Source organism: Salarias fasciatus, chromosome 6, assembly GCF_902148845.1.
Source record: "Salarias fasciatus chromosome 6, fSalaFa1.1, whole genome shotgun sequence".
Lineage (NCBI taxonomy): Eukaryota > Metazoa > Chordata > Actinopteri > Blenniiformes > Blenniidae > Salarias > Salarias fasciatus.
In genome coordinates, this window is record NC_043750.1 from 4,931,299 (window position 1) to 4,942,855 (window position 11,557).

The following is an 11,557-nucleotide window of genomic DNA, read 5'->3' on the forward strand; positions in this document are numbered from 1 at the left end:
ACAAAACAAACCCAAAAATAAAAGAGAGAGAAAAAAAAACCAAAAAAAAACCCACCCAAAATGCTACACATATTTACAGAAAAACGTCAGTGACATTAAAATAATAAGAACAATGCCATTCCTTAAAATAATAATGAAAAGAAAAAAAAAAAAAAAAAGTAAGAGGGGATGCTGGGGATGGTTTAGGATGTTTTGAAGAAGTCAATAAAAGGCTGCCATTTCCTAAAGAATTTGTCAACACAACCTTTTCTGGAATATCGGATCTTTTCCAACTTCAAAAAAGACATAACTTCACAAATCCAATGTTTGCTGGATGGTGCTGTAACAGACTTCCACTGTAAGAGAAGATGGCGTCTGGCAATAAGGGAAGTAAAGGAAATAACCTGCAACTGCAAAGGGGAGTAATTAGAGAAGTCCACTGGGAGACCAAAGATGGCAACACAAGGAGAAAAATCAACAGTTTTGAGGAGAACTTTAGACATAGTGTCAAAGTAAGTCCGCCAAAAGTTAGCGAGTGGCGAGCAGGGTCTTGGAGTAATGACACCTAAACAGAACTTTAAATTGTAAAAGCGTCAAGCGGGCGCAAATGGTACTCTTATGAATGTGCTGCAATACAGAATCCCACCAGTGATTATCAAGAGTGAGCCCCAACTCATTCTCCCAGGCCTCCTTTATCTTTGTTGTCATATTGCTGTTAAAGGCTTGAATGTTGACATAGATTTTTGTAATAAGTGATTTTTGAGAGGGATTTAATTGAAGGAGCTCAGCCCAAGGTTGAGCAGGCGGGAGATGTGGAAAACTGGGGAATAATAATTTTGCACAATGTCTCATTTGAAAGTACCTAAACAAATGGGACGATGGAAGAGTAAATTCTTGAGCTAGATCTGTAAATGAATAGAACACACCATCTTTATAGAAATCCTTAAAACACCTCAGCCCTTTCTCATGCCATATGGAAAAAACTGGGTCAATAAATGTAGGTTTAAACGCATGATTTCCCAAGAGAGGAGTGAGAGGGCTGAAACCAGTAAAACCGATAGTTTACGTATGTAAACTCGGTTCTATGAATGAAAGTGAACCTGTAACCACGTGACTTACATCCCCTCGGGTCAGGAGCATTATGCCAAATTAACAACACCTGTGGGTGCGCGCTACACAGTATATAATGACGCGCGTGCACACACTCACCCTCTTTCGAACGACTGGACGTAACCAGGCAACGCCGAACGAGTGACTACTAAGGTTACAGGTTCACTTTCATTCATAGAACCGAGTTTACATACGTAAACCATCGTTCTATTTCATTTCAGTGAACCTGTAACCACGTGACAACAGTATGCCAAAGAAGTCACGAGAAAAGGCGTGCATAAACCCCACAGGGACACCAGAGACAAAAACAGATCACAAAAGCACAGTTGACAATGGTCAAACAGTCTTTATTGCTTAACGGTAACAGAAAGTGGGCATCAATCAATGAGAAGCAACGTAACACAAAGTGTCATCCATCCATCGCAGCCCCCAACACCGAGGAGGGGATGGTGGAAGCAGGCACATCCAACCTGTAGAATCTGGCAAATGTTGAGGAAGATGCCCATCCAGCGGCACTACACACGTCCTCCAATGGGGCACCTCTGAATAGTGCCCAGGAGGCCGCCATGCCCCGCGTGGAGTGAGCGACAACCTCACGTGGGGGGGCATGTCCCAAATGTTCATATGCCAGCGCAATAAGGTCGACAAGCCAATGCGCCAGGCGCTGTTTTGAAACAGGCCTGCCCTGAGCAGCCACACCGTAACACAAAAAAAGATTGTCCACTGAGCGAAATGCGCTAGTTCGGGTCACATAAGTCCTCAGGGCCCTCACAGGACACAAACAGTGAAGCCTCGTCTCCTCCTCCGAAGAATGAGGTGGGGGAAAGAAGGCCTCAATCACCAATGGCCTGGCCACAAAGCCTCTAGGCAAGACCTTTGGCAGAAAAGCAGGGTTCGGCAGGAGATGGACCACCCTGTCCTCGCTGCCAAAACGAAGGCAACCCTCTCCAACAGAGAGAGCTGCAAGCTCACCCACTCGTTTGGCAGACGAGATGGCAAGCAGAAAAACCGTCTTCATTGTGAGGAGCCGCAGGTCCAAAACAGACAGAGGCTCGAACGGGGGAAGACACAGAGCACCGAGTACCACTTGCAGATCCCATGACGGAAGTAAGCGACTCTTGGGGGGACGCTGCCGCCTAACTCCCTTCAAAAACCTAGTTGCAAGAGGATGAGCCCCGAGCGACCACCCCTCATGATGCACATGAGCGGCAGATATGACAGCGAGATAACCTCTCAGTGTAGATTCAGACCGACCTTTGTCCAAGAGGTGCTGAAGAAAGGACAGCACCACTGTCATGTCACAGGTCACAGGGTCTACAGCAGAACCGCGGCACCACTCACGAAACACCGTCCACCGGCACGCATAAAGGCGTCTGGTGGAGGGAGCCCGCGAGGCCTCCAAAGTGTCAATGACAGGCCCACTCAGACCAAGAGAGCTCCAGTGTTGCCTTTTAGGGGCCACACATGAAGGCTGAGCACCTCGGGTCTCGGATGCCAAATCCTGCCCTGCCCCTGAGACAGCAGATCCGGTCTGGTTGGAATCTGCCAGGGGTCCCCCTCCAACATCTCGTAAACCTCGGACATCCACGGTCTCTGAGGCCAGTTCGGGGCCACCAAGAGCACCTGGGCCTGCAACAACCTCACTCTGCCGAGCAGAGCAGGGAGAAGAGGCAAGGGAGGGAACGCATAAAGAAGCACCCGCGGCCAGAGACTGCTCAGTGCATCCGCCCCCAACGTCCCCGGTGGGCCGATCATCGAAAACCAGAGGGGACAATGAGCGTTGTCCGCTGTGGCAAAGAGATCCACGTCGGCCTGACCAAAGCGGCGCCAGATCTGGTCGACCACCTGCGGATGCAGGCGCCACTCTCCGGGATGAGGGGCACCCCGCGACAGAAGATCTGCGGCGACATTTAGAGTTCCCGGAAGGTAGAAAGCCCTCAAGGACATCCCCTCCGACTGGGCCCACAAAAGAAGATGACGTGCCCTGGCATGCATCGACGGAGATCTCAGGCCGCCCTGGCGATTGATGTAGGACACCACTGCCGTATTGTCCGTTCTCACCATCACCTCCCTGCCTCTCACAACTGGCAGGAAATGCTGCAAGGCCAAACGGACTGCCTCCATCTCCAGCAGATTGATATGCCAAGTCGAACACACAGGATCCCAGGTCCCCCTGGCATACCGTCCTTCCCACACAGCGCCCCATCCTGTCAGGGAAGCGTCCGTGGTCACAGTCACCCTGAGTGGCCCGAGGCCCAAGGGGACCCCCGCCATGACAGCTGGAGAGGTCATCCACCAGGCAAGAACCCGCCGACCTTTCATGGGCAAGATTAGCATTTTGAATCGGTCTCTCGGCATGGACAGGTTCCGGCTCACAAACCAACGCTGAAGTGGCCGCGTGTGCAACAGCCCCAAAGGCACCGCTGGAGCACCAGCTGCCATGAGGCCCAGCAGCCTCTGACACAGCTGAGCAGGAACAGCACGGCGGGCCAGACAGCTCTTTGCGCAGTCCCTGATGGCAGACACCCGCTTGGGCGTCAGAGACGCCGTCATTGAGACAGAGTCCAGGACCAGCCCCAGATACACCACGGACCTGCCGGGCACCAGGTTGCTCTTGTCCACATTGAGCTGGAGACCCAGGGAGGCCATATGGGCCAGAACGACAGAAGTGTGCCTGTGAGCGAGCTCTAGGGAAGGAGCACACACCAACCAATCGTCCAGATAGTTGAGGATGCGTATTCCCTGTGTCCTGAGTGGCGAAAGTGCAGCGTCGACGCACTTTGTGAAAGTCCGAGGCAACAGGGACAGGCCAAACGGCAGCACATTGTACTCGTAGGCCACGCCTTGGAATGCGAACCGCAGGTATCGCCGATGATCGGGATGAATGGGCACGTGGAAATAAGCATCTCGAAGATCCACGGTAGTGAACCAATCTCCCCGGCGAGCGACCTGAAACAGGGTTCGCAGTTTGAGCATTTTGAAGGGAAGCACCTTCAGATACTTGTTCAATCGCCTCAGATCCAGAATGGGCCGGAAGCCCCCGGTGCGCTTCGGGACAAGGAAGTAGGGGGAGTAAAACCCACCCTGCACCTCCTGCGGAACCAGAGGACGTATCGCCCCTTTTGACAGCAAGGTTGAGATTTCGTCGGCCAGAATGGCAGAGAGAGAGCCGTCGGCCACCTTCGTTAGCAAAACGCCCCGAAAGCGCGGAGCATGAAGTCTGAACTGTAGGCGGTAGCCGCTCCCTAGAGTAGAAAGCACCCATGGGCATGAGGTGCACTGGCGCCAGGCGTGAAGATGGGTGCTGGAAAAACGCCAGTGTGGGAAGGGGGTCAGGAACGCTGACCGGGTACAGACGGACCCCGACCAGCACGGTCCCTGGAGCGGCCACGCACCTGCCGTCGGTCAGGTGGGCGAAAAACAGGTCGGCCACCCCGAGAATCCTGAGATGAGCCCTGACCTTGTGAGAAGGATCTCTGAAAGCCCACACGTCTCTCTGGGGCAAGCCGAGAGCCAGGCCTGGACAGCTGCTGGTGACGCATAGACTGGGTCCGCTGTCTCACCTTCTGGGCTTCATCCAATGCAGCCTCAGCAGCAGGGCCAAACACGTGACCAGGCGAAACACTCGACCCCATAACAGCTGCACGCTCAGCATCTGACAGATTGGTCTGACTCAGCCAGATGTGCCGTCGAGTGAGGGTTATCTGGGCCATGGAGGTACCAAGGGCCTTAGCCTGTGCACTCACTCCCTGGATAACTGTATCCACGAAAGTGGACAGCTCCGGGAGCAATTCAGATGGGCTCTTGGAATCCAGATCCCGGATGAGGCCCTCCAAATACACAAGCAAAAGAGCGTTAGTATTTGCCAGCCGTGCAGCCACAGCAGTGGATTGGTAAGCCTTAGCCACCAAGCCATCAGTAGCCCTGCACTTCTTATTAGGGTGGCGAACAGCCCTGCCACCAGGAGACGCCCCAGCGAGGAGTGCAAACGACGAACCCACATGTAGGGCCCCATCCAAACCATGCTCAGCGGCATCATGGAGCGCACCAAGTGCAGAGCGCGGGGTCAAAGCATCCTGTGGCCGTGCCCACGACTCCCGGAGACGGGACACAAAATCCGAATAAACAGGCAAAAGGGCATGACCCTGGCGACTAGGGCCTCTATCCAAAGCCGAAGCCCTGGGTGGAGAGGGCGGAGCAGGGAGACCTGCAGCACCAGCAGCAAGTGTCAGCAGGGCTTTCGCAGAGAAATCCCCAGTCACTGACGAATGCCCGTCACCAGGAAAGTCGTCCAGTAAAACACCCTGTTTTACGCCATAATCGTCCACCAGGGCTGAGGAGCCACAGCCTGAGCTGTTGGTCTTACCCATCCTGCCGGAAGCAGCCAGAGAGATCGCATCAGGATGAGGGCCGGCCTGAAAGGGGGCCTGGGCATCCAGAAAACGCTGTTGTGCAGCAGCCATGGTGTCCATGGTTTTACGCATAGCATCCAACTGAGCTTGGAGAGAGTCCACCCTGGGGTCACAGACCTGGTCCACCTTCCGCTTAGTCCCAGACTTCCGCGCCGCCTTACGAGGAGGAGGGTCCTGAGCGGGCGGGAAGGAGTCCTCAGGAGCACAATCCATGTGGTCCTCCTCAGAAGCCATGATGCAGCAGGAGACTGTCAGAGACAGCACAAAGAAAAACACACACTGAATACAGCAGTAGCCAGGACCGAATAGAAGCCAAAGCAATCAAAGAAACAAGGAGAGCAGACCTTAATAAGAGCAGCAATACCTCTCCAAGCCACGAGGCGGCGAAAGCGCGCCCTCGAGACACGCACACTAGACCTGCTGCAAGCAGAGTAACATTAGCACAACAAGGCTAAGTGCCACGGCACATATTGAGTCGGCCAAAGCAGCCGACAGCGGATAGCAACCACTCACCAAACAGTAACACACGACCCGGAGAACGCTTAATGGGTGCCAGGGAAAACAGCAGCCAAAACAGCGATGAGTCGCGGTGGGAGCACGAGGAAACACCGGCACAAGCTCAACGACCAGGAGGAAGAAAAGAGGGTGAGTGTGTGCACGCGCGTCATTATATACTGTGTAGCGCGCACCCACAGGTGTTGTTAATTTGGCATAATGCTCCTGACCCGAGGGGATGTAAGTCACGTGGTTACAGGTTCACTGAAATGAAATAGAACGTGCTGTTTCCTGAACTGAAACCATATCTTGAGAGTAGAAATGACCACAGGGCTAGAAGTAAGACCAGAGGGGTTGGTTGTAATAGAGCCGGTCAACAAGGCTGATAGAGATGATGAGGTACAGGATTGGGCCTCCAATTGACACCATGGCACATTTAACAGTTTTGTCCAATATGCAATTCTAGTTATATTCACCGCCCAATAATAAAATTGAAAATTTGGAAGGGAGAGACCACCCTCAAATTTGCAGTTTTGAAGTACTTTTAATCTAAGTCTGGGTGGTCTCCCTTTCCATAAGAAATGAGAATCTTTCTGTCTTCTGTTGCTGCTGTTTAATAGTCACTGTTTCACTAAACTCCTGTTTACTGGGAGATTAAGAAGCCTTTCTGGCATTTTGCAGAGAAAGAGACATTAAAACTTATTTTTATTAGCCACACAGACTAAATAGCTAACGCCCACTTTCAAAAAAGGCCGAAGAAACTTAAACAACTGAAAATGGCTCGAAAATGTAATGAGACGTCCACTGTGATAAATACATTTTAACTGCAACCTAAAATTGTTTTTGTGTGCAGAGGAACGTTTGCATCTTTATGAGCCGTGGTTTTCTTATTTTAATGGCAAAACATGTTTTATTTGAAGGAAAGTAGCAAAAAAAAGCTGTTTTTGTTGTAAAGGTTGGAAACTCTTGGTATAGCTAGTAGTTTAAGTAAATACTTGTGATCAAATGGGAGTATTGCACAAGATCTCTGACGTCACTTTACGCCTGCACAGTCTTCGACCAGCCAGCACCATTAATTAAGCCTTTATTAATTTACAGTAACATAACATGAGGCTTCATTGAGCAGCTCTGGATGCGGACGCCGTATCTGTTATCAGACCAGCGTCTCTACCTCCAGCCGTACCTCAGAGACGCATCCATCCAGGCAGACTTCTCAGTAAACAGGCTGGTCCCATGTGGACGTCTCCAAATACCCAGGTAATCAGAAGTATACAGCTACTTTTTGTGTTTTTATGTGTTTTTTCTTATCAGCTGCTGGAGACACTGAGTCTATCGTAAACTAGGCCAGGCAGTTAACTCAAGGCTATTTTGAAAAAGAAATACACATAAAAAAAAAAAGATAACTTCCCTACCTTCGCTGAAAACACATGCTGTCCTCTGTTTATGCCCTGAGAATGTTATGCTTTCCTTTAAAAAGGTGTCTGGGTTTATTTGTATTCCCTTCATTACATACAGAGCGGTACCTTCAGCTCATCGATTAAAAACACCGAAGTCTGAAGGAGTCAACAGAGGAGCTCTAAACACGGCCAGCTGCTCTCTTAACCTCCAACTTCTCCATCAGTTAATCCATCATCCAGTCCAAACAAATCTTTAATTCTCTCAAAAACAACTCTCAAACAACATAATAATGTGGAAGGTAGAGGAATATGAATGAGAGTAGAGATGAGTGACGGAAACAGCAGGTGGTGGAGCGCGAGCCAGGAGGAGGAGGCGCTCAGACTCGGCCTGAGATGTTGATTAAATTATGGACGGCGGCCATATTGCAGCTCTTCTGTTTTTCAGTGGCTGTGAAAACAGTCAGAGGGACAGATGGAGCTGGTTTCATTCCAGATCACCGAGCAGGAAAATGTATGTCTTCTATGCACTTAAACTTTATTTGACACAATATTGACACTGGATGTGAGAGACCCTGGAACAGCTGCTTCCAGGAATAATGTTACTGAACCCTTTTAGAGCGGCGTCTCTATAGTAACATATTACTATTGTCACAGTGAAGTGTGTGGACACTGCAGTGACTTTGAAAGTGTGAGGTGCGCCCCCTCCAGGGCTGCCTGGGACACCACAACAAGAAAAACAAAAAAAGAAAACAGCTCATTTGGTTAGCCAACTTCAAATGTGCCAGGTTTACACAACAAATGTTTTGATAATGATGTCTGTTTACATGAAAACGGCAGAAACAGAGATGAAGACTTGAGTCTTGTGACTTTGACTCGAGTCAACAAGAGCCTCTGTTTTGTTATTTGTGACTTGATTTGAAATTAAAGACTTGGGACTTGATTTGACACACAATGACTTGAGTTGTTGATTTTCTGTCATGGAGTGGGTTGGAGGCTCAGGTGCAGAATGCAAGCCGAGGCAGAGATGCAAAGCTTAAGTAATGTTTTAATGAAAAATAACTCCAAAAGGTGCTCCAAAAGGTTAATCCTCCAAACAGGTCTAAGCTGTAGCAGAGCCAGAGTGGGGGTAAGGGGGCGGTTGCCCCAGGGCCCACAAGGTCATAGGGCCCCGTTTCATGTGATGTGTTCATATTTAATCGGAAATAAATTATTATAATAAAATGTGCAGTGTGTGCGAGAAGGTATGCGCATATGAGTGTGGGCTCCAATTTGCTAATTCTTACATTACGACTGTCCATGAATGCATCAGAGCTGTAGGCCAGCGCTGATTGGCTGTGTGGCATGAACAAGTTTTTTCTTTGCACCTGATCTGAACTCTTTGGAGGGAAGTTAAACAGTATGCTAAACACTATGCTAGCCGCTAGCGGTACTACCCAAAACCTAACATCGGAGCCACTGGTGAGTCAGTGAAACCTTCAAAAATATTATCTTTATCAGAATGCTGTGGTCTTAAACACCTGCCTATTTGAATGTGCCTTGTGTTGCTCTCAACTATAAGAGACCGCCGAGTCTATTTTTTTTTTCCTAATATACGTGAATTCCAAAAGATATAGATAGTTGTGTCTATATCTATCTGACTAGATTGTGTAATTTTAGACCAGCTGTGTTCATTTTATATTTAATGTTAGAGCCATTTACAAACTGTTCATTCCGTGCATTTGATTAGAGTAATTAAGCTGTTTAAAATAATTATATATTTTGTTAAGAGGTTCATGATTATGTTTTGTACTGTTTCTTGTGTTTATTATTTATGTTTTAATTGCTTAGTGAAGCTCCTTTTGGCACCCTGCAGTTGGTCACGTGAGGCGCATGGTTTATTCATGTTCAGGGTAAGCCTGCACAATATATCGTTTGAACATTGCCATCGCAATGTGCGCATGTGCAATAGTCACATCGCAGGATGTGCAATATTTTTATCATTATTATTATTATTATTTTTAACTTTTGTTTTGCTTCATAAAAGCAGCAAGCTGCTCCATGCTCCGCACAGCCACTCTCTCCCTCCCTCCTGCTCAGCACTCACCGCCTCCCTCCCTCCTCCACAGCAGAGAGAGAGGGGGGGTTCGGGCTACACTCTGAACACAGGCGACATGCAGGAGGAAGCGACAGAGGATTTAGTCCCCAAGAGAAGGCCAACATGTGAAATTTGGATATATTTCGGCAATAAAAAAAAGACGATACGGAGCAAAACAACGTCCTCTGCCGACAGTGCCTCGTCGTGGTTGCCTCAACACGAGGTAATACGTCAAACCTGTTGGACTATTTGAAACGCCATCACAAGCTCCTGTATTTCCAGTGCAAAACCAAAGACCCCAGGTGAAACTTCATCTTCTCAAAAAACAATTACAGAAGCCTTTGCCGGCATAACACCGTATGATAGGAACTCCAAACAGCATCGACAAATCACGGATGCAATAACTTTTTACCTACCGAAAAACATGGTGCCGTTGAACACCGTGGATCGTTAAAGAGGGATTTTAAAAAATGATCCGCATGCTCGACAAGCGGTATGAAGCACCACGTATTTCTCTCAAGTGGCCATCTCCCCAAATAGAGCTATTCAGGTCATCTGATGAAAATTCTTCTATTTTTAATATCGCAATATATATCGCAATATATCGCAAGCCCCCAAAAAATCGCAATGTCAGTTTTTTCCAATATCGTGCAGCCCTAGTATATAATAAGCGGCCCACATGTTAACCCTGACCCTGCAGGGGGAGTGCAAGGCCGAAGAGATGCATCTGAAAAGCCTAAACTCTGAGAGCATTAATAATATGCTGTCCCATCAGCTACTACAGGAGTCCCAGCATAGCAGCAAAGACCGCTTAGATGCATGAGGAAGTGGCTGTAAAGGTAACTTCAAGAGAAAAATAGATGTTTTCAAATCTGTTATTGATCAGTAAGTTCATCAAGCTGTAAAACTCTGAGTGCTGAAATTGAAATATCCCTCAACCGGCGAATAAAGCAGTCAGAACAAGATCCTGCTACTATTAAAAACCTGGATGTAAATACTTTCCAGATAAAAATTAGGGAGCTGCTTTCGAAGCACCGACACTCATGATTTGTGAAAACTTCCATACAGATGTTCATGAAATCAGGAAAAGCACTCTGCTGACTTAATGAAGGCCATTCTTACTGTGGTTTTTACTAGCCCTGTGCGAGGTTCTGCTCCTCTCAGTTTTTAATGTTCTGATGCTGTGTGGGCTGTTTTTGTCATCCAGCCCTTTGTGAGGGGAACATAGGCCACCCCCCATATTATTATTAGTTTACTTTTATTTGTTCCCATTGTAATTTGTTTCAATCCCTAAAACTGTGTTCCCATCCCCACCAAATAAGACACATAGGCTTGTACCCCTACTTCACCACCAGAGGGAGTATCCCCAAAAGTGAGTAGGGTCCTACGGAAACCTGTCTGGGCCAAGATTGTGAAACGCACCCAGACAGAAGTGACAGCCATGTATCATGTGTCGTGTTTTACAGAACTGTTCACTAAAGCTCATCTTTAAAAAAACCCACACGAGTCGGGTCATTCCTTCAAGTGTGCAACAAAATTTGGTGGCAGCGGTGGGATCAGCGGTGCTGCTGAGGACGAGATCACAGGGCAACCGACAAGATGGAGTTGGAGAAACTGCAGGATAAGCTGACTGAGATCCTGCTGCAGCTGAAGTTCGACCAACTACAAGAGGTGTGTTGTCATGCTAAGATCTCCACAGAAAGACATACAAAGAAGCACACGCTGATCAGAGCTATAAGTGAAACAGTTGACACAGTGTTTGAAAAAGAAGATGAGGATGTTGCATATGCATTTCTGGATAGATTAATAAAACATGCAAAAGAAGTCAAAGAAAGAGGTGGCCATCCTGGGGATAGTGAAGATGTCAGTGAAGATGCTGCTGCACTGGCAAGTCTGCAGGAGCAGTATGCAGAATTAGAGTTGAGCTTCAAAACTGCAACAGATAAGTTACAGCAGGAAATGGCACAATTGACAAAAAAAATGTCTCCCAGTGGAGCAGGCCCACGTCCAGTTCATAGCTTCACTGCTTCACCAGCAATGCAGCCACCTGAATTCACCATTCGAAGAGAGTTTAAGATCAATGGCCAAAT